At 35.7% G+C, this 24,212-nt stretch overlaps 1 long non-coding RNA gene across 1 annotated transcript; it reads right to left on the bottom strand.

Annotated features, from left to right (window-relative positions):
• Positions 1-1,388: 1,388 nt before the first annotated feature.
• On the bottom strand, positions 1,389-17,672 carry LOC110676780. The gene is made up of 2 exons (XR_002500715.1): positions 17,579-17,672; positions 1,389-1,997 (listed from the first exon to the last, which is right to left on the bottom strand). It is a non-coding gene; the product is annotated as an uncharacterized LOC110676780 (long non-coding RNA).
• Between the last annotated feature and the right edge of the window lie 6,540 nt (positions 17,673-24,212).

The following is a 24,212-nucleotide window of genomic DNA, read 5'->3' as shown; positions in this document are numbered from 1 at the left end:
TCGGGCATAGTTTTTCAGGCTTTTCTTTACGAATTTTCCCAACGGTGGAAAACCTTTTTCCAGTTCATATTTTTTTTGGATTTCTGAGAAAATTTTCTTAAATTTTCATATAAAAACTTTGTTTCTACAATGTTTCGTTCTTGAGTTATGATTTTTCAAAGAAAAGTCTTATATGGCACATCTGGACATTTTTCACAAAATTGGCCATAACTCAAAAACGAAAAAAAAGTGCATTCCAAAAATTTCAGTGATTAAAGCTTATAAAATTACCTTCTCGAAAATATTTTTTTGAAAATTTTCCACGAGTTCGGGCATAGTTTTTCCGGCTTTTCTTTACAAATTTTCCCAACGGTGGAAAATTTTGTGGAGAACTTTTTCCAGTTCATATTTTTTTTGGATTTTTGAGAAAATTTGCTTAAATTTTTATGTAAAAACTTTGTTTCTACGATGCTTCGTTCTTGAGTTATGATTTTTCAAAGTAAGTAGTGTCAAGGGAAAACAAAAAATTTCCACCTGAGTTTTCCGGAAAAATAGGCGACCCTGAATTTTTCTCAATTTTTTTTTATTCATATATCCATGAGCCCTGCCTGTGGAAAAAGTTTCATGAAAATCTGAGACCCTTCGGCCCAAACCCGTACGGTAATAAAAAAAAATCCCCATAAGTGAGATAAACGCCCATCAAACACCACATCAGAACGCAGTTGATAACCTGTACCATGGAAGCAAACGTGGTGTTTTTATCCAAAAGCTCAAGACATCTGTAAGCGTCGTCATGCATGGCAATAATGTCTTCTAACTCCCTCATTTGACGTTCTCCTTTCAGCGATGCTAGACGCCCTAGTCTCAATGAAACCACTTCGAACTGCTTTTGAAACACTGGGAACAGCTTTTGCAAGAACAGTATATAAATCCAGCCTCAACTGCCATAATGTAGGCTGCCGAGAAATACGCTAGAATAGAACACGCCGTAAAGCCCATATAGTGAAGGAAGTTGGTGCGGATATCGAATCCGTAGAACCTGCATGGATGTTGCGTGAATCAATCAGAATCATGAGAACTTCTTAAGGGGGCAGGATCCGTCATTGATTTCAGAATTTTCAAAAGCAGTTTTTTCGTTCAAACCCGAGAAAATTTACAGGAAAATGTGTTCACTGTATTCTGTTTTCCAACCGAAGTACAGTGAACACATTTTTATCGAATAATTTTTAGTTTTGAACAGAAAAACTGCTTTTGAAGTTTCGATGATGACGATGATTACGATGACGGAGCGTGGAACGTTAACAGAAACTTACTCCTGTTCCATGTGTGTAGTGAGCTCCACTGGCTCGGTACTATTTTCTCGATCGAAGGTCAAATAAATGAACGTCGAATGAATCAATGGACCTATGTTGAAGATATTGACAACTACTGCCAGGTATGTGAAGTATATTTTGGCAAATAAGTCATTCACACGATTACATCGGAGAAGTGCCTTGTTTGGTTCACTATCATAACCGTTTGAAAAAGCTACAAATGTATCAAAATTCAATTGTTTAACTACAAGCTATCCATAATAAATTTGTGAATAAAAACTAGAAGTTTAAATTATTTTAAACATACAAACGAAGGAACACTAGCAGAAGCATGCCGAAGTCGACTGATAAGTCGTCACTATATTACTAAGCTCACTTTTTTCAAACCATTTACGCAGTAAAGCCAACATCTGTTCGAAATGGTCCTGATTCCACACGAAGATCACCACCTTGAGTGCAATGTTGGCCTGGAAAATGAGCTCCGAGATGCCCCGAAGAACCAGCCGAATGTCGTCACGATAGCCCAGGAATATTTTCGGTACTATGACTACGATGCACATGCAGGATATCGCAAAACGATAGCGTAGGTATTTCCATCGGGATTTCCGTAAGTCGAATTTTTCTTGTAACCACAGGGCAAATGGCATCACAGCGGTGCAGTCCTGTAGGTCGAAAAAACCCATGATTTTGTGGATGCGAACCGTGCTGAAAATAAATCAATCGCGTTTCAGTTAACGATATAAGAAATCCAAAGGTAGCGTTTTTATTTTGAATGGCATTGAATAAAACGGATTAGGTAAATGAGATACTGTCTAACATTATGAATGTCAATGAATGACTTTAAATGATTTGATATTATTATCTATTAGGTGATATTTTTATTTTTATTTTGTTTTTTTTTTTTTTTGTAATTTTGCATAACCATTATCGTCTTTTACTATTATTTTGACACGAACAGTGCAACAGCATTTTGCTTCAAATGCCGAACACTCAGTTCAATATGTCTGATGTTCCGAACACATTGATTCAAATCCCAAACAGCACGATAAAATCGTACCGCTTAGGCTCATATTCCGAAAGACTTATAAAGGGAAGCAATAAATGGCTACCAGAATGCCACTTACCGTACCTCCTCTCATTTCATTCCCCTCTGCCCAGTGTTTGATTGGAGCAAAATTATATAGGCATATTGATAGAATTTTAGTCACTCTCCTCTTATTTGCAATGCAAAACTGCTACTATTTACTCGTATCACCTCAAAATTACTGCAAATTTATCCCGCACCTAAATTGCCATTTCATCCAGCTTCTTCAGCCCTGTCGTCATAAAATTTGAGCTTCTTAGTCGTCCTTTTTTGAGGGGGGCGTTAATATAGCCCAGAGGGCGCTTCTGTTTCCAGGCGTTATGATGTTTTCTCATAAGAAATATCACACATATTTAAGTATATAGGGATCAACTATTACGGAGGTTACATTTGCTATTCGTCATCAAACGTCAACATGCCACCGCAAAATCGCTAGTGTTTGAAGGGGACTTTAACCTCCAAATTGCCAAATAACCTCCAAATCATCACCTCCAAGTTGGTTCTAATACACTCCGTTATATGGAATATGATGGCGCGTCGATCGTCGCAAGTTTATCGTTAAACAGCCAATGGGTTTCGACTTTTAGTCTGTACAGATCATAAACGGAAATCCAAAAACCCCTAGCAACATTTAATATATAAAAATTACCGATATCACAAATACTTCAATATATATTCCTAACAAACGAAAGCCAATATGCTTTCGCACTTATTTAGTTTGTATTCCATTTCTATTAAAATATGGAACGAAGAGATCAAGTACATAGGCTTGAAATTATTCAGTTGATAAATTTGCTAATGTAAAAAGTGAAAATTATTTACTCCTTGTACCAATTCAATCTATCATAACAATTCCTGTGACTATTTATTAGAGTCTAACAACTAAGACTATTACGATGTGCACTTTAAAAATAAATCTCAATCCATGAAACAAACTTAGTCTTTTAGAACTTATCACTCAATGTGAAACGGATCATCGAGTGTAAATCCTAAAACCTCATTGAACCGTTTATTTGGAAACGTTTTTGTGTCTGCCTCAAATTTATTTTTTTTTTCTTATGTTCGGCATTTTGCTTTTAAAACAATATATTGTTATTGCATTTCGTCAAAAGTCAAAAGCATTATTTTGACAATACAACTGAATTGTATGATAATTTTTATTACTTGACTTTCTTTTATTTCTTTTTGTTTGATAAATTGACTAAGAACAAAATGGCCTTGTACAAAATATGATGTTTGCATTTAATCAGAAATTCGTTCATTCGGTTAATATTATTGGACAGTTTATGCAGCTGCTCAAACTCAGTTTTTTATAAGCTTTTTAATGCTGATCTCAGAATTCAAAACGAAGCGCTAACGGTGAAACACGTTTTTCTGATAAAATTCAAAATGGAGTCGAATTCGAAATGGTCGCCAAAGTTATTTTAAATTAGACTACCGTAATTCGGGGTGTAGTTGATCAGCGGGGAGAAGTTGATCATTCCCGTACCCACATGTATAGACTGTTATAAGAGCTATCACCCGATTTCAATTATCACAATTTCTAAGTTGTGGCTTCTCTTGATTTTCATAAATTCGGTTTGGCATTCAAGGTAATTATTTCATGGAAAAACAGATTTTTTAAGAAATGTTCAATGAACTGTTGAAGGATTCTTCTCCAAACAATCAACTATTTCCACTGCTATACAAAGCTACAATTTTAATAAACTGTTTCATACATTCCAGATATGTTCTGTGTATCCAGTTTTGAATTTGTATTGAGGATACAAGTTCTTTTTTTAGAGAAAAAATTACCTTTTTGTAAGAGGGTTGTTAATTTCAAAGAAAATTGCCTACCTTCAGGCGTTTAATGTTGTGTAATATGTAATTCACAACTTTCAATTAAAAATTAATCGATTTATCAATAAGTTGTAAGATTGTTGAGTCTTGTTTCAGATTCAGAGACCCCAAATTTAGTGAATAGCATACTTCTTTATTTTAGGAAACCTACCGCAGTAATTGATCAACTTCACCCCGGAATCAGAAACATCACTTTTTGATTTCCAAAAAATGTTTTTGTAATTATGATAATAATTTGTCAAAATTTCGTTTATGTAATTCGTTAAACATTCAACCAGTACAGGTTTTAAAAATATTTTGATGATAATACATGCATCCTGCTTCGAATAATAGCACAGAATCGCTCAAAATTGATCAACTTCTCCCCAGTAATTAGAATCCAACCCACTGCGCGATTACCACCCTTGAATGGGGTTGTAAGCCTGCTCGGAATTTTCTGTGAGAATTATGTTTCGTACTCTATCACAATAATGTAGAAGATTCTGTGAGTATCATGCCCAAGATTTCACAAGAATCCTGTTCAAAAATATGTAAAATTCGGCCAAAGTTTTCTGAAGTTCAATTATCTTTTGGAATCTTGTTATGCATTCTGTAGATTTCTCTCTGGATTGTTTCATTTTTCTGGATTGCCTGGATATTATTATCAGTTTTCTTTAGAAATTTCCTTCAGGATGTTGTAAGATTCAAAGAATTTTATTTGGTATTGTGACTAAGGAAGCCATCTTATTTGCCAACCTGGCCAACCGATGCTACGGCACTGCTCTGGGCTAACACAATGCTGGTGAATGGCATGAGTGATGTAATTCCTTAACGACTCTGTGGATGTGGAAAATGGATAATCATCATCAAACAGCCGGATAACGTAGGCCTTTTGAGAACTACTCTGTTATAGGACGTGGGGAATGCATTACATCTGAACAGTTAAAATTGCCGACGAGCTTGTCAAGCAAAATCTTCGCTCAAAGCCAAACATAGTTCGGTTCTGCATAGTCAGGATGAAGGCTTGCAATTACATATTAGAACATTTAACAGCTTCGAAAGATTAATTGTGATTTAAACGTTTTTAAAACTCTTTTTATAATTTCACTAGAAAACATCACCGATCGCCATGGAACGCGTTGACTAAGGACAAGAAAGTGACAGTTAGATTTGAGCATACAAATTCTTGCATAATAATCACGATTTCATGGTATCATGAAGCATACAATTTTATGAGTTCATGATTTTTGTTGATGAATTCAGAAACAATTTTTTTTCTGTGTAGGAAGCATTATGTTCGAATCTAAGATGTTCGAATATTAAATATTGATGAAATTTTAGCATTTTTGAAACCCTTACCAACAATCTGTTCTACGATCATTATTTGATTAAATTTTAAAGGGTTGGTCGCGTATCCCTAGCAGCAAAGTTATAGTAGAACATGTATCCGGTCTCAAATCTCTTAGCGATAATCATTTGTAGAAACTGGGGCCATTTTTGTAATCGAAGCAAGAAATTTTTCTTTAAATTCTGTTATTTTATTCTGGTTCGGCCACTAAGCTGGTGAATGATACTGATTTTGACCGTGCATTGGTACTATAGCGTATCAAATTAGGCTGATACAAATATTAATTTTCTTTTATGTCAGCCCCCCGCCCTTCAAAAATCCGAAAATTTGAAGGGGAGAAAAATAAAAGATTCATCATTTTTTTGACATCAGTTAGGTTTTTTCAATTTTGAAGTGAAAAACAAGTAAAATAATGATCCAGAGGACGTTTAAAAAAAGTTTAACAATCATCGTAAAAAATAAAAATTCGAAAAAATAACTTGTTTTTTTCATTTTTATTTTTTTGTTCCTTATTTGTTTTTATCCACCTCCCCCCCCTCGTACCTACCAAGTGGCCGCGGACATAAAAGAAATTTAATATTTGTATCAGCCTTATTGAATATATGATAAATGGTCGAAATACAAAAGGTCGAAGAGCAAAAAAAAGGTACAAAAGGTCAAAAAGCTTTTTCCAAAGAAGGAAAAATTTCCCACCAACCAAATCACTTTTGACCTTTTGTCTTTCGACTTTTTGTCCTTTCGACCTTTTGTCTTTCGACCATTTGTCCATAAACCAAAAATATTGCTTCTACCTATAAAGTTTTAAGTCGTTTTTTGTAACTGTGAATAGGCTTCAAAGCATTAGAAATTCAGATTCCTTGAAGCTAATTTTGGAAGGCAGTAAGTCTGTTATTCTACTGATTCAGAATAGTTTACCTCATAGATATCGAAAGATAAACACTTGAACTCGGAAAGAACTTGTCTCATAAATTGAAACCAGATGACTCAATCACAATTTTCCACTTCAACCTTCTCATCATGTAGGACAAATAGGTGGATCTTGGTGGCTACCTGAGCAAAGACTAACATCAAAAAGAAAGCAAGTTGATAACATATCTTGTTTTCTGCATCAAGTTGAATTTGATAATATTTGTCATTGAAATGTATGATATCATATATTGCTTTCGTTCTGCAATCATTTCAATTTGTTGTTGACGTTTTCATCTATATAAATAAAAACGGAATGATGTTTGTATGTAACGAAATAACTTAAGAACGGGTGATTGGACTTACATGATTATTTCACTGTTGAATTCGTCCAGGGCCCCGACGTGTTTGTGCGGAGAAAAAATTATGAAAATCTTCGGGAAAGTGGGGAAATGGGAGAAAACTAATCTGACATTTTCTACACGGGACTAGTGTTTTTCAACAGCCTACTTGATGGCAAGACGAAGTTTGCCGGGACCACTAGTTTTATATAATTAAACACTATAAGAATATAAAAATAAAGCATGTGACAAAACAGACCCGTTTCAATATCATTCGAAAATATGTATATCTCAATGCGTTCTCAATTCGCTCTCCATGATAGCAGAGACTCGAACCGTTTTCAGCTCTCAGTTTTGATATTTTAACCGTTTAAACGACCAAAATGACAACAAACTGAGTTATCAAAATTAACGACATCACAACATCAAAATTAGTTTTCAATATGATCTCAAGCTTTGCTCGGGTTGTTACTCTCTTACATTCTTCCGACCTTAACTTTTAAATATTATCCAGAACAGATACAACAAAAAAACAATACGTTAGATTATACCCCGTAACGCAAATCATAAAGGTGACCTACTTGCGTTACGGGAATTACAGAGCTTAATTTTAAATGTTTGTCCTTGTCAGGTTTACTGGTTATAGCTGCTGGTATACTTTAACCTCACATACACTGACTAAAATGAAAGTTTACAGAAAAAAATCACTAGTTTGTATTGTTCGTTAAATACTCACACGTCAGTTTATATGGCACTTTCAGAGAAGCACGCACCTTGCACTCAATGTACAGTCCAATATAATGCGTTCCATGTGCGTTACTTGTTGGTTTAGTTAGCTACGACGCCATCCAATATGTGGCAGACATGGTGGGAGAATATTTTGGTGTGACAAAATTATTTAGGTGTGAGTCTATGAGAGGGCAAAATCCTCAATATAGGATTTATGAAAAAAAAACTCTGTATTTACCAAACATCACGTGATTTTACTTGTTTTGGATGCACATAAAATAAGCTAGCCGAATGACGTAAATTTATTTCCAATTTTAAACACGATAGTGTCTGATTCGGGAAATTTTGATCATAGTTCCGTAGCTTTTATATCATTTGACATGTAAAATTACTATTATTGTTCAATACATTTTCAAGAAACCGCTTCTGTGTCGTTTCATCACTTACATATCGTCTGACATTCAGTCATAACATGAACTATGTCCACAACAATTTTGATTATTTTTAAGGTGAAGATGAATCGAAGCCAAAGTTCAAATTTTCAAGAGCACGGATCTGGAGAACTAAACACCCGTTTAGTTGATCAACTTCTCCCCAGTTTACGGTACATTTCTCTTTCATGCGATGCCCCTAAGATTGCTTTGTGTTTCAAGGAATATATGAGAAGGAAGATACGGAAGAAATACATAGATTTTTATTTTTCAAAAAACTGAGCTTTTTACAAACTGTCAAGCCTAGGGTTCAGCATTTTGAGTTATTTTTTATATATGAGGGTTTAAACTTGATTAGCCAGTTCATTCGCCTCCCAATTTTAATTAACCAAAACGTTTCTCCTCTAGTTTTATGAAATTGAAGCGAAATATGACACAAACTGTAATTCTAATTATGTATGCCAATGGTAATCACATTTCAGCGATAATTACTCAACCATAACTCGAAACATTTTTAACGAAGTATTATGCGTATTCTCAGTCCTGTCAGACTAAGAAAATTAGATTAGGAAGCAAAGAAAAGTTTTAAAGTTAAGCATAAATAAATTAATACTTAAGATTCAATGTTCCAAATGATTGATTATGTTTGAACGTAAAGTATTCATATATTATATATACACTCCCGTGCATAAGTTTGGGTTCACCCCCTCAAAAACATGGAAAAGTGTTCAGTCCATATCTCTGTGATTACACGTGCAATTTAAACTCTTTAAGCCGCATTCGAAACGCAACGAGTTATTCTTACTTCGTATGTATTTTTCCAAAAACATTCTTTGAACTTTGTTTACTAAATTTGTACTTAAAGTTGTGACATTTTTTAAAAAACACACTGAAAAAACATTACTAATTTCCTCAGCATTGGATCGACCAAAATTTCAAAACAAACTTTTGCACGATGACTTGACTGACTGTTTCATTGATTTTGAATACTTTCCAGATTTTTCCGCCAACATTTCGTGGGGTCTCTTCAAAGAATATAAGATTACGATACTAATGACACATTGATTTAAAATTTTGGTCGACCCAATGCTGAGGAAATTAGATATGATTTTTCAATGTGTTTTTTGAAAAATGTAACAACTTTAAGTAGAAATTTTGAAAACAAAATTCAACAAATGTTTTTCAAAAAATACAAACGAAGTAAGAATAACTCTTTGCCTTTCGAATGCGGCTTAAAGAGTTTCAATTGGACGTGTAATCACAGAGATATGGACAGAACACTTTTGTATGTTTTAGAGGGGGTGAACCCAAACTTTTGCACGGGAGTGTACATATAGAAAAATATTATATTTATTTCTTGAAAAAATAAATCAAATAATTAAGTTACCAGAGACTTTTTTTGAGTTTTCTAAAAGCATGACATGTAGAACGTTTGATTATTTTTTTAACTTTAAGAAGAGGTGTTCAATTTTCAGCCAAATCTTCTTTCTAGCATTACGTCCCTACTGGGACAGAGCCTGCTTCTCAGCTTAGTGTTCTTATGAGCACTTCCACAGTTATTAAATGAGAGCTTACTGTGCCAATGACTATTTTTTGCATGCGTATATCGTGTGGCAGGTACGAAGATACTATATGCCCTGGGAAGTCAAGAAAATTTCCAACCCAAAAAGATCCTCGACCGGTGGGATTCGAACCCACGACCCTCAGCTTGGTCTTGCTGAATAGCTGCGCGTTTACCGCTACGGCTGGCTTAAGTTAAAATAAAATATCGCTCTTGAAGTGATATCAAAATGAAAAAAAAGTCCACAATTGTTCTGTGTTTTAATATATTTTGCTATGGTTTTATCTTTTGTAGTTTTACGTTGGATATATTAGTGAATCTTCGAATTGTCAAGTATCAATTACAGAATTTCATCAAATTTAATAACACGAAAATGCTGCTCTTTTTGCATACTTGATTATGAAAATTCACTTGAAAATTATTGGTCATATAAGTTGAAGATTTTTCAGCTTTAAACATTAACATATTTCATCAAACTTCGAGAGTGGTCTTGGGCCTCTTAATAATCACGTGCTGTTATCGAAGCATCTCTCAAGATAATTTAATCAACAATTTCTTCAATAATACCGAATATTTGGGATAAATCGCATAGAGTCCATTTAATTAAGAGATTGTGCTACTTTGCCCTAAATATTGATTCTCCAAATGACGTTTCCTCGAACGTCAGTCCCTTGAATGTCTATTCTCCGAATATCCCGTTTCACAACTTCCTACATTTCAGAGTAGTGAACGGACCAGGCATCTGGTAGCACTCTGTCACTGAGAACTATTCTTGCACCTTCATGAACTGCATCACTTCTCGAAGTGACAGGTCATTTGGAAAAATGGGATTCGAGGAAAAGGGTTATTCGGGTAACTATCATTTGAGGAAAAGTAGCAAAATCGTTTGACAAATAGTATGGAAATATAATATGAGACAAAATATAGATATTATAAACAACATATAAAACGGAAAGAACTCACCAATATGATAAATAAATTGCTCAGCATACACAATCAACATTGATCTTGATTGCATCGCTCGTTCTCGCAAGAGCAGACGACGCAACTAAAGTACCAAATACTACTCTCCACTTGATATACGTTAGTTAAGGTCGTAGAGCAAACAAAATTTAATTGTTTTTTTTTACAGGGCGTTAAGATGCAGCTGATATACGTAAAACAAAGTATTATCACTTCAGGGCGTTGATACAGAATGAAAAATTTGATTGATTTTTACATGGCGTTACGATTCAATTCATTAATGTAGAATTAAGATAAATTACTGCAGGATGTTGATAGAGCTTGGAATATCAATTCATGACCTACACAGCATTGAGATCTACCTGATCTACATAGAATAAGGTGAAATTACTCCAGGGCGGTAATACAGTTTTGAATATTCAATAGATGTTCTAAAGGGCGTTAAGATGCGTTATGCGTTACATAAGAAAAGCTTAAAATATTCCAGGACGTTGAACAGGCTAGAATTTCCAATTGATGGCATATAGGACGTTAAGATATACTTAATATACGTGAGAAAGGAACAAATTAATCCAGGGCGTTGATATACTTTGACAATTTCGATGACATCAATCAGAGCGTTGAGATGCACCTGATCTTCAAAGGATAAAGTCAAATTACTCCAGGGCGTTGATACTGCTAAGAAATTTCTATTGTTTTTCAACAGGGCATAAATATCCTCCAGATCTTGCAAAGATCTATATGAAATAAAACAGAAATACTTCAGACTATTGATATAGCTTGGTCGATTGATGTTATACAAAGTGTTAAGATATTTCTGAACTATGTAAAATAAGGCCAAATTACTCCAGGGCGTTGCAAAAGCTTGGAATTTTTAATTGATGTCCTACATGGCGATGTACCTGATCTACATGAAATAAGCTCAAATTACTCCAGAGCATGGATACTTGGAATTTTCAATGGATACAGGGCATTAGGTTGCACCTGATTTACGTAAGACAAGGTCATTGGGCAAGGTCGTAAGGCAATGAAAATAGATATCGAACAGGGCGTTAATATAAATGATTACATGACACGAGTCCAAATTACTCCAAGACGTTGATACTACATGGAGTTTTCAATGGATGTCCTACAGGGCGTTAATGTGCACCTTATCTAAGATCTACGTGAGACAAGGTCGAATTACTCCAGGGCGTCAATACAGATTGGAATTTTCAATCGATACAGGGCATTGAGGTGCACCTGATCTTCGTAAGACAAGGTCAAATAAGTGAAGGGCGTTTATACATCTTGACATTTGTCCCACAGGGCGTAAAAATGCAGCTTATTTACATGAAACAAGGTCAATTCACTCCAGGGCGTTGATAAATCTTGGAATATTCAATTGATGTCCGACAGGGTGTAAAGATGCACTTTGTCTACGTAAAATGAGGTCACATTACTCCAGGACGTTGATAAAGCTTGAATTTTCAATTGATGTCCTACAGGGCGATGAGATGTATTTGATCGACATAGGATTAGGTCAAATTACTCCAGGGCGTTGATAGTGTTTGGAGTTTCTATTGAGGTCACAAAGGGCGTAAAGATGCACTTGATTTACTTGGGATGAGCTTAAATTATTCTAGGGCTTTTAAACAGCTTGATTTGTTTTAATAATGTCCTACAGCCGTACGTTAAGATGCTGCTGATCTATATGAGACAAGTTCAAATCACTCTAGGGTGTCAATAGATTGTAGCTTTCAATCGATGCAAGTCATTAAGGCACACCTGATCTACGTGAGACAAGGTCAAATCAGTCAAGGGCGTTTGCACATCTTGACATTTGTCCCACAGGGCGTTAAGATGTAGCTGATTTACATGGCACGAGTCCAAATTACTCCAGGGCGTTGATAATGCTTAAAATATTCAAGTGATGTGGGACGTGAAGATGGGCGTAAAGATGCACTTGGTCTACATAAGGGTGGTCAAGTTACTCTTGGGCGTTGATAAAGCTTGAATTTTTAATTGATGTCATACAGGGCGTTAGGATGTTACAGATCTATATGGGACAAAGTAAAATTACTCCAGGGCGTTGATACAGCTTGTAGTTTTCAATTTTGATCTACGTGGAATAATGTGAAATAACTCTAGGGCGTTGATACAGCTCAAAAATTTCGATGGAATTTTTACAGGGCGGTAATATGTTCTATATGAAGTTCTGAGAGAAATAAGGTAACAGAGCGTTGGTAGGTACAGGTTGGAAATTTCGATTGATATCTTATGGGGTGTTAGATTGTTGTTGATTTTGCACATTTTAGTTTCTATGACTTCGGGTAAAAAATTAAAAAAAAATCTGAGAAAAGCTTCTTAGTCGTCGACTAAGCGCGACTAAGCAGGACGACAGGGCTGACTTCTTCTTAAACACATTTTTTCAACCTTCTTTGAACTTCATTTTAGAGCATTTTCACAAATAAAAATACAATAAAAATGTTTTCACTGTGATAATTGATCACCATATTATTTATCATAACGAGCAGAATCACGGGGAAGCATCGGAAATCAATTACTAGGAATATTCAATATGCAATATTCGCAGCACTGCACAGTGGTTTAAAACCCAAAAACACGATCATCAGCTTTTTCAGTATCAAAGAGTGAAAATTTTGCCATACTATATTCGGCAAAGTTAGTGCATATATTAAGCACCAACTTTTGACATGCACAAATTTTTGATTAATTTACTCATTAGTGATATAAAAATTTTATTTTCTCTGTTTGTCGTTAAAGCCTTGTCTGTTTGTCGTTAAAAATGTCTTCGACAAAGTTATAGGAATTGTTCAATGAAGAAAAGTTGTCGAATACACTTTAATTCTATCTATTAAAATAAAGGATTTATAGCGATTTTCATATAAAAACCACTTCAAAAGTACAAATACTGACTTTACTTTTTTCACAGTGATTTTAATGGCCTACAATGTTCTAGAGCTAAGTATGTATTTTCAAAATACAAAACTTTGTTGAGCATACCAAGACAATTTCTTCATTTTTTCTATGAGTTATAAGCATTTTATTGTGGAAAATTCACCTTTCTTACACTAAAATATCTCGAAAAGTTGCAAAAAGTTGCAAACAAAATTACATGCATTAGATAGACCAACATCTTTACTATGTTTTCCAGGTGGACTCATCCGTGTCTTCGAGTGTCTTTGCCACTTTTCTGCCAGTTGAAAAATTGAATATTTTTACTTATAAGTATTGATTATGCGTATCTGAGCACTATTTATAACAATTTATAACTACGCATAATTGACATAATCATCATTGAAAGCTTTAAGTTTGAAGTTTTCGAACGAAAAGTCATTATTTTGTTCATCTTAATAGTTTATTTGTTATATATGTACACTGGAAAAAAATGTTTGGTACATATTACTATTATAGCTGACTATGCCCATTCTTTAACTACCATGGTATTTCAGAACAATTTTCTACGTCAATAGTGAACTGGTACATTTGACAGAAATAAATATCATCAATCTGATTTCGACTACAGACATTGTAAAATCAAGCGCATTTCTGTTCTGATAAAAATTGCCGGTGCGAGTGCTCAAGTGGTTTCCATAAAAATGATGTTTCTTACCGCATAAATTTTATATCTGTACTATATAATGGGCGAAACAAATTCATGTTTCTCAATTAATTATTCTTATCTCAAGTGTACTAAATAGAAACATCCAAATTTGTTACACTCAGTTCCCTCCTCACCTGAATAATCAAGTTTTTGCATGAACGCTTTATTCGATACTAATAGCTGAGAAAGCTTCAATGTCACTTTTTATAAGCTCGTCACCACTAGATCCGACGATTCTAGCATGCGATTAAGAAGATAAACTTTTGCATTTCCCACTATTTGTCTTTTTTTTTTCATATAATAGGATTTTAGAACTGCAACGCCAATTCATCCAAACTTCTAAAATGAAGGAAGTATGGATTGAACGGGGTATGTATTTTACAAAATTAGCACGCATTGTTATAGCACACGTCAGAGAAGTTTATGTGGATTTAACTTTAACTATTGCAACCTTTTAAATTTTGACCGTCTGATTGATGTCTTATATGAGCATTAAAAGACAGTTCAGTGGCCCTAAAATACGTCATTTTGTGATATCAGAAACCTTATTATTTATAATTGATTTTTTATTAATTATCAATCATTATTTTAATATCGTTTTAAAGCTTGCTGTGGTATAAATTGCAACATTTTTAAAAAAGTAGGAGGGCAAATAAGCGGACTTGTTAATTTAAAAAGCATGTTAGTGGAACTAACCAGGCTTTGGAAAATTCAACGATCATTGACACACGAGCCATAAGTGGGTTGTTCAGTGATGAAAAATTCATCGTTTTTTTAACTTGATCGAAAGAGCACATTTTTCTAGGTGTAACACGATTTTATTGCGCTTTAATATCTTAATTTTGATATAGTAAATTATTAAATAAGATTTCATTCCGTCGACTCAACGACATTTCAACTTTTCATAATGACAGCTCCACCCAAAGTCAAATTTGCCGAGGGGTGATTCAAACGCGATGTCCATACTAAATTCAAACGTGTTTTAAAAATAGTTCCGGAGCACGAAAAATTATGTAACTTTGGATTCTAGCTCAGTTTTTCAACAAGTCAATTTTATCCCATTTATTCACCTGCATTCATACAACACGCGTGACATTTATCGTTCGTGTAAGGTCACGAGCCACGAGGACAGACACACACCACCCCAGCGTTACCTTCGATATTTGTCTAAAATATTCCAGATTTTTAAGGCCCCATTTTACAAAAATCTGTAGGATCCAGATAAAATTTGTTATGAATTTCTAAAAAATCTCCATCTTCCAGATTTTTGAAAATTTGACTTCGAATCCCTGCTCCACTTGTAACGTTCGCTGATACATTCTCATTCGGATCAAGACACAGAGGGGATTATTTTCCTTTACATGAAAGTGATAAAGTGATTGTTAATTTCATGCAAAACATAAATCACCCGAATATGGCTCGATACCGTTGCAGTGTGTGAGAGTTGCTCTCTCACCACATACCAAACGAAAGAGAGAATAGCAACATTCATAAGGCTCTCCGATTGCAATGCGCCACGAACTGTTATAGTTCACGAACTGTAACACTCTCCGAATATTGATCGGCTTATTCAGATAAAACCCCAAACACTATTTTTACTCTTGCCGATTTTTATACAAAATGGCCATGTTTGATGGCCTGTAGTTCTCTATGTAATGATCCAAATTATGTGAAATTTTGGCGTCGAATCAAAAATAATATTTATACCTTGTCTCTAAGTTTTTAACGGTTTCAAAGTGGAATTTTAAAAGTGAATAACACTAATGTGAAATAACTATAAACAGAAATTGTGCCACACAACAAAGAAGGGGTAAAATTCACACTATTAAAAGTTTGCCGTCAAAATTTAATTACACACAGAACTACGGACACTCAAACATGGCCATTTTGTGTGAAAATCGGCATTTTTTTTACTTTTTTTTTATTTTCAACGCTGTATGCGAAAAAATTTGAATAAACTTTTGCTTCAAATATCTAACACTGTCTCATATTCTAAACATCTTGATTGGAATACCCAACAGCTTGAAAAATAAAAAGTTTAATAAATATAGTTTTTTAAAATTAAGTTGCAGTAAACCGTCATTTCATAAAAATAGATGACGTCTTTAAGTGAATTAATTCAACAATATCACCATAGGAAATCGAGTTTTCGGAGTATAAGACCACTCGGAATTTGAGACAAAACGGTTTTGGAATTGAAATTTTGAAAATTAATTCTCTTAAGATAGTTTTCCTGACCTTGAGCTAGGGGACAATTACAACTGCCAGTGTCTAAAATATTTTGGAAAACATTCAAATGACTATCATTTCTTAGATATTTGATGATATATTTCAGTGAAACGGTTCAACTAAATCACCATACAAGATTCGAGTGTTCAAAATACGAGTCTGTTCGCCATTTGAGACTTTTTTTTTCCCCAATTTCTTTGAAATTAGCTACTGATAATTTTTTAAAAATTTTACATTACACTCTTGAATTTGCTCACAGTTTCTTCGCAAGCACATATTTTCTATTATTTCCCAAGGCTTTCATTGGGTTTTTTTTTTCCTAGATCTTCTTCAGATTAATTTGCAAAAAAAAAACTGCGTACGTATCATAAGCCATTGCATTTATTTTTATTCGATAGGTCTTATTTGATGCCTTGTTATACATCAACCTTGTATAATTAAGTAGCGCATAAGGTAATTCCACTATACGTACATTATGTCATGTCATGCGAACAGAATTTTTTTACAGATCCTCCCTGGAAAATTCCCTTAAAAACCCTCCAAAGTTTTTTACCTTATGATTCATTCGAGATTTTTTTCCATTGCGTGGTTGGAGTGACATTGCTATCACTAAATCATTATCATTTAAGATTTTCTGATATTTTCCTAGAAATGGACCCTACATTTAAATGAATTTTTCATTGAAATCGATTACATATTGCCCTGAAGACTCGACAACTTTTAAGAAAAACTATTGGGTAAAATCCTGAAGGGAATGCTTGAAATTTCTTCTGCAGTACTTTCTTTCTTATTATTTCAAAAAAGAGCAGAGAGACTTCGTAGTACATAACTAGGGAGCTGTTCCATGAAAATATATTTGAAAAATTCCTGACTTCCTGAAAGATTTTACAGAGAAATGTTGAAGTTTTTTTTATGCTTTTTAAGTTTTTTTTTTTTTTCATTGAAATTTATGGTGAAATCTTTTGACAAGTTTATGAAGGTTATTTAATATTGTAGTAATATTGTTTAGCTCATGTCGTGTATAAGCGTGCTGTGCCATATATGTTTAGGGGTCACCCAAAAATGACGTCCACCATTTAGGGCAGGGGGTCTACGAAAGTGTGACAGTGTATGTATTAGGTATTGCCAAAAGCGTGACAGGGGGGAGGGGGGTGTTTAGAAATCTCGAAAAACGATGGACGTCATATTTCGATTTTTCCTTAAGTAAAAATAAGTCAAAACAACACTTCTGCAATGATTACAATTCAGGTACATCCGTAACAATCAAACCTTTAGTAAGCACAAATCAAATATCCGATCCACAGAGAAACGATATGTGGAACTGAATACTAACAGACAATTATTGGCAGAAAACTGTGAGAGCAAAAACTGTTAACAACTTGCGGAATGGTTTGTCGCTTAGTAATTTATATAGAAATTTGTTATTCATACGTCTATTTATTATGTGATGAAAACAGTTATCGTAATGCATAATTTATTGCTCCATCTACAATGCTAGCCATTCTATAAATGCCTGAATGTGCGAGGGTGATTCACTTACAGGGTCCTGTTGGTGAGCCAATGCAATGTATAACAAATTGTATATGCTTTTGAGAAAACTGCCTAACCCATTTCGATAAGCTCCCCAAAACATAATTTCTTTTTAGCACTCGGATCGGAGTGACCAAGAGATCTCGGTTCTCAATGAAAGTTCAAAAAAATTAAATCTTGCCAATGTTTTATCTTTAGTCAGTTTTATCGATAGCTACTGTCTTATTCAATCAATAGTGTTACCAGCATTTGAAAATACAAGTGCACTTTAAAAATTCATTTAGAAAGAAATTCTAAAAAAACTTTAGAGCGCGTCCTAAATTATAGGGGAAGTGGTGGTAAAATGAACACCGTGCCTCTTACGGAGGAAATTCAAGTTTGAATGAGTTACACTCTGGTTGATACGGAGGTCATTTGAAGTGAAAACATTTCCTACGCAATAGTTGAACCTTTTTTTTGTGGGCAACATAGTTTTAAAACAGCGATTCAACGACCTAGAAAAAAAAGTTGTTGGAATTGTCAGTTTTGCATTGAAAAGTATTACTAATAACTATTACATGTCTTATACTATATTGGAAAAGTGTTCAGAAAAGTGGATTCCTTAATTATTTCTGCCTGAAAGTATATTACGAATTTCTTCAGGACAGCTTACAAGTGTTTTTAACAGGACTTCCTCAAAAATTACTGTCAAAAAATACCTTGGGTTTGCTAACAAATTCTTCCAGGTGTGTTTTCTACAGGCATCTCTCAAGGCAACGCCCAATTCAGCTTTCAGAGAATCCGAGACCGAGTAACACGTAACGGCCCCTCACAGACAAATTTCGTATTAGGAAATGATTTTTTAGGAGTCTTTCTCCATGGGACAGATTTTTTCAAAGGAAACCTGCTGAAGTTCCTACCGACATCATAGTAGAAGTTTTCCGAAGGATTGATGTAGAAGTTCTCTCTGGTATTTCTACGAAACTCTGTTTTCAGAGTTCTTCGAAGAATACTTTCAGGATTTTTTTCTTGCAATTTTACTGCCAATTCAAATAGTTCCTCCAGGGATTCTGCGAAGTTATCTTCCATAGGGTTCATTCAGAATTTTTTAATGGATTCCTTATCCTAAGAATATTTGTAAAAGCTTTTTCCAGTCATTATTTTCCGCTGATTTGAGTAATTCTCGAAGGTTTCTGCCAAGAATTCATTTAAAATTGGCTTCAGTAAATTCTGTAGAGTTCCTTGAATTGATTTCAAGAATAATCCCATCAGGGATTCCTTCAGGTATTCCCTCAGATATGTTTTCTTATAGTTCATTTAGAAATTCCTTACACTGTTGTCCAATGATTCTTGTAGATCTCCTCAAGCAACTACATAGCCATTCCTTCAGAGATTCTCGCAATACTTCTTGCAAGGCTTCCTGTAGGAGTTTCTAAGGTTTCTCTTCGAGTTTTGTTAAAGATTACCTATTTTTTTTTTGTAGATTGGCCGCCTGTTAATGTTACTCCAGTATCGGCCAGATCAGCTGCACTTACACAAGGAACCAACCGCTTGGGACTAACAGGCATCCTCAGTGTATAAGTGCTGATGATCTTCCATTTTTTAGCGACAATGGTGCCTGCCACGTCAGAATGCAGACCAATGTGGGGAAGGGGGAGGAATTGATGATGCATGTACCACTGCATCTAAGCTAGTTCATGCGTGAGTGTATGGATTAGGGGAAAGGCATGGCAGAGAGGTTTGCTTTTGTGGTTAGCAGACTGCCTATGTATCAGGCGTATGGAAAGGCATGCGCGTGGAAGAATGTAAGCGTTAGGGGAAACGGTTTCTCGTCCGTCTCTGGGGTTCTAGCGTTTGGTATGAACGAATGAATGTACCAGGGGACGGACCTGATGTAGTGGTTAGAACACACGCCTCTCACGCCGAGGACCAGGGATCAAATCCCATCCCCGAGAAAATCACTAAAAATTTTTCGGAAGGGAAGTAAAGCCGTTGGTCCCGAGATGAACTAGCCCAGGGCTCAAAATCTCGTTAATAAAGATAGAAAAAAAAAATGAACGAATGATAGATTTAGAATGGAAGATAGAAGCAAGTGAGAGATATACAACTACAAAGTACGAGGAAAGGGATGGGCCTGGGATTGAACCCATGACCTTCTGCTTTTGAAGCAGAAGTGATAGCCATCAGACCACCAACCCCGTCAAACTACCATGTGCTAAAAACTACCATTTTAAGGGATTAACTTAAACGCTCACATCGGCAATTTTCAGCAGACCAGAAATGCGGATGATTTTACCTTGTCGTAATCGAAATCAGATTGATGAACATGGTTTCTGTCAAATATACCAGAAATATGGTGGGAATACTTTAAACATAGTATTTGTTTCTAAAATTCCATGGCAGTTTTAAGAATGGGCGTAGTCAGCTAAAATAGTAATTTTTACTACAGATATTTTTCCCGTGCAGCGAATGCGGAAATCCCGGGAAATACAGGAATCCCAGGAAACAGAAAATCATTTCCAGGGAAATCTTATTTCCCGGGATGGGAAACTCTATTAACTACATTAACGGCTATTTGGGCGTATTCGGAAACAGGATATAAGACTTCGAAAGTTTGAATCCGTACCGTTTCCAGTCTGTAATTAAAAATACACACATGGTCCCAAAAGGGATTCATCCATATGAGATTGTATGAGCTACTTAGTATCCATTGTTCACTTAAATAAATCGATGACATTATAAGGCCCATTTTCACGCTCGAATTTCGCAGTATCGTAAAAACCGAAACAAGCAGAGCCACATTCCATCATCAATAACAACACGATGCCGTCTGTTGCAGTTGCCGCTGAAAAAGGAATTTACATTACACAAATTATTTTTTGATCTGGTTTCAATTGAAAGGCAGGCCACCTGCAGGCAGTTTAATGCCATTGTATGCAATGCCAGAATGGAATTAAAATAATAATCGAAAATAAATGTATCACCCATTTCAAGGATTTTGCAACACCCATGCTGGGGAAATGCAAACGTGGGAATACATAAAAATTTCCATTCTGGCATTGTAACGTGAAAATGAGGCCAATTTGATAGATTTATTGCACACGGATCGAAACTGGTGCTCTGACAAATGAGCATGCCATAGGTACCAAGTGTGCAGTAACACCGTGAGCTCATGAATTGCTAATTATTTGTGTGTTGTTTTTTTTTTTTCAGTTAAATAATTATTAATTGTGGTAATCGATATGCTGGAAATGCACGTTTGAATTTATAGTTATATTTGAGGTACGACAACTGTAGCTTTAAGGTTTTCACTATAAACTGGAGGAAATAGATGGTATCCTTATGAACGCATCTCACACATAAATTTCAATTCTTACTTGGTGTTCCAAAAATTGGTTTAAAACATCGAACTGATTGCACATTTCGATGCAATTATCAACATTAACCATTTCACCCTTGGGAGAAAGAGCGCATTCCGGAGAAAAGTCCTTTCTTTCAGTTTTGCCACGTTTAGTGACAGTTTTAAAACCCACGTTTTTGTGAGGAAGTTGTGAATTCATAGATTTATCCTTCCTTTTGTTCGTGGCGGCAACCATGTTCAGTGCAAAAACGAAAGAAGGAGTGACCTTCTAAGAGGTTTTTTTATTCCAAGACAGTAACTAAAAAGAACCGCCGCTAGCTTTTGCTAACGGGTTCAACGAAATATCGAAGGCACGGGTTCAAACGAGGATCGGAAAGAGGTCAAAAGTAGAAACAATAGTACTGAAAAGTACTATTTGTAGCACTGTTTTACTGCTTTAGGTAGTTTTAAAAACTTCCGAAAGCAGAAAGAATTTGTGTACGCACGGCACGAGGGTACGATGCATACTGAGAAAACCCTACTGCTATGCCAACAACGTAAAGGCCGCGCTACTATGGACAATATGCAATCCTCGATACGAAATGTAATAAAGTATTCAAACCTCAGGTCTCGCTTTGGTCTAACAAACTACAGAAACACCCCTTCACTTATGAGATTACCATATCTCTTATGCATCAATGTGTCTTTCTATGCCTCTGTTTTTCGCACTATTTCGATACCCCTAAACTACGGATATTAATCATAAGCCCTTCATAAATTTCGACCATTAATATATATTTTTGCCGGCATAAATTTCATCATGAAATATTTATGTTGTTTACTAATGCCAGGCATCATCGTTTTGCATTTGCTTCTGGTTGAGGCCAGCCTGCACTGACTGCACGAAGCTCGTTTCGCTCGTTACAAGAATATGGAAAACTACCAGATTCTCTGAGTTCAACTGCAGCTGGCGTTGCGATGTTGGTTGGAGGGCTCTTGATTACCTTATCCCATGGCGATGCGGTAGCATTGTCTCCGGGATTTTCCCACATATGAACAACAACTATCATCGTACTATCCACTATGTCTCTCTCTCTCGCTGGCACCCAGAAATAAAGCCATTCTTGCAACGACAACGACGACGACACTCTCGACATAAATATTTTAAATTTAATGAAATTTATTTGCACAAGAAAGCTTGCCAACAAACATTGAACCTTTGGTCCCCATCATATTGTGGGAATAGACGGTTCCACCCGTGGTCCTTCTGAACTAGACTTGTGCGCCGCCAGACCACAGCACAGCATGATATGTTTTTTTTTTTTTATTTAGAAAAAATCCCGGAAAGCCTTTCCGAGATTATCTGCAGGTATCACTTCCTAAAACAGGGCTGGTATCCGGTGTCTTTTGAGCGATTTGACCACTATTGTAATGCAAGACTGCAAGAAGTCCTCATTTTACCCAAAATGATCTCTTATGTCCCTTTTTTTCTTATTCTGCTTCAAGCGAATCCATCAGAAACTGAGTAGAAATTGGTCCGTTGAATCTGTTGCATGCTCCTTTGTGAGCGAGCGATGGAATCCAGATCAATCGTGTCCGGTTCGAGCAATGTGGGTGTTATATGCTTATCGCTTACTGAAACGAACCCTTTCTTATATCCAAACTCCCAGTGTTTTCTTGTGGAAGTGCAGAGGACTCCTCGGCTTCTATAAAGCAAGTAACACGTAAGATTTCCCTCCCATAGCATCATTTACCTGCATTCAAACGCAGCTGGCACCGGTATTGTTTGTTATAATAATGAGAGCACCAGTATTTACACATTGAGGATGCTACTGATCCTGAGTAGCGTCTGCTGGTTCCCTGTGTAAGTACAGCTGTTCTTGCAATAACGGAATAGCAACTGCGGGCGGTCAATCATGCTCAAATCATGCTACTCCGTTATTGCAAGAACAGCTGTACTTACACAGGGAACCGACAGACAAATACTCGGGATCAGTAGCATCCTCAATGTGTAAGTACTGGTGCTCTCATTATTATAACAAACAATAACGGCGCCGGCTGCGTCCGAATGCAGGTCAATTTGGGGATGGGAGGGAAATGTTGACGTGTTACTTGCTTCATAGAAGCCGAGGAGTCCTCTGCACTTCCACAAGTAGACACTGGGAGTTTATGTATGGGAAAGGGTTGGGTAAAGGATTCGTTTTGGTAAACGATAAGTATATAGTTTGAAATTATTGCGCCCAACCGGATTCGCGATATTACTTGATAAACGCATTGAACGCCGAACAAGTGTTCGTCGCCCGCCCCCACAGGAGCAAGCGACAAGATCAAAGAATCAAACACTACTAAAGTGATCCGCGATACTCTTCCACCGTGATACGCTAACGACGCGCGATCCTGCCCTCGTCGCTCGCCCCCGCAAGAGCAAGCAACCAGGTCGAAGGATCAAACAATACTCTTTTACAAATGGCTTCCTTTCAATATAACATAACAAAAAATAAAATAAAACATGTAAATATTTGCCATTTAATTACTCCTGGCGATTATTTTCTTTATTTTCTTCAGGCGAAATTTGTCGGTAGTTTAAAAACCCAGTAAAATTTCATGGACCCAAATAAACCCATTAAAGTGGAATACTGTCAGGGACAGGATCAATGTTACCCCAGGTTACAGTACTCCAACGCTGTAACCTCCAATGATTTCCAAAAGCTGATTTTTTTTCAGAAACTATCCCAGAATTTTCTCCAGATATGTTGCCACTGAGCGGTTCCATTTGAATTCGAATGTCGGTTTACTTTTGTATTTTTTGATTTGGCTGAAATTTGGCATATGCTTTCTTTATACCCAAAAATGCCTATTTGCATCATCGGTTCGCCATTTTTACCCTAGCGTTACTTTTGAGAAGGGCCTAAGAAAAAAAGCATTAACAATTTTCAAAAAATTAAAACTCAGATACTATTTGTCTGATCGGTTTGGTGTCTTCCGCAAAGTTTTAGGTTATTGTTGGAACTATCTGGAAAAAAATAAACACAGTAAAAAAAATTGTTTTTTTTT

Source organism: Aedes aegypti, chromosome 2 (assembly GCF_002204515.2).
Source record: "Aedes aegypti strain LVP_AGWG chromosome 2, AaegL5.0 Primary Assembly, whole genome shotgun sequence".
Classification (NCBI taxonomy): domain Eukaryota; kingdom Metazoa; phylum Arthropoda; class Insecta; order Diptera; family Culicidae; genus Aedes; species Aedes aegypti.
This window is presented reverse-complemented; position numbering and strand designations above follow the sequence as displayed.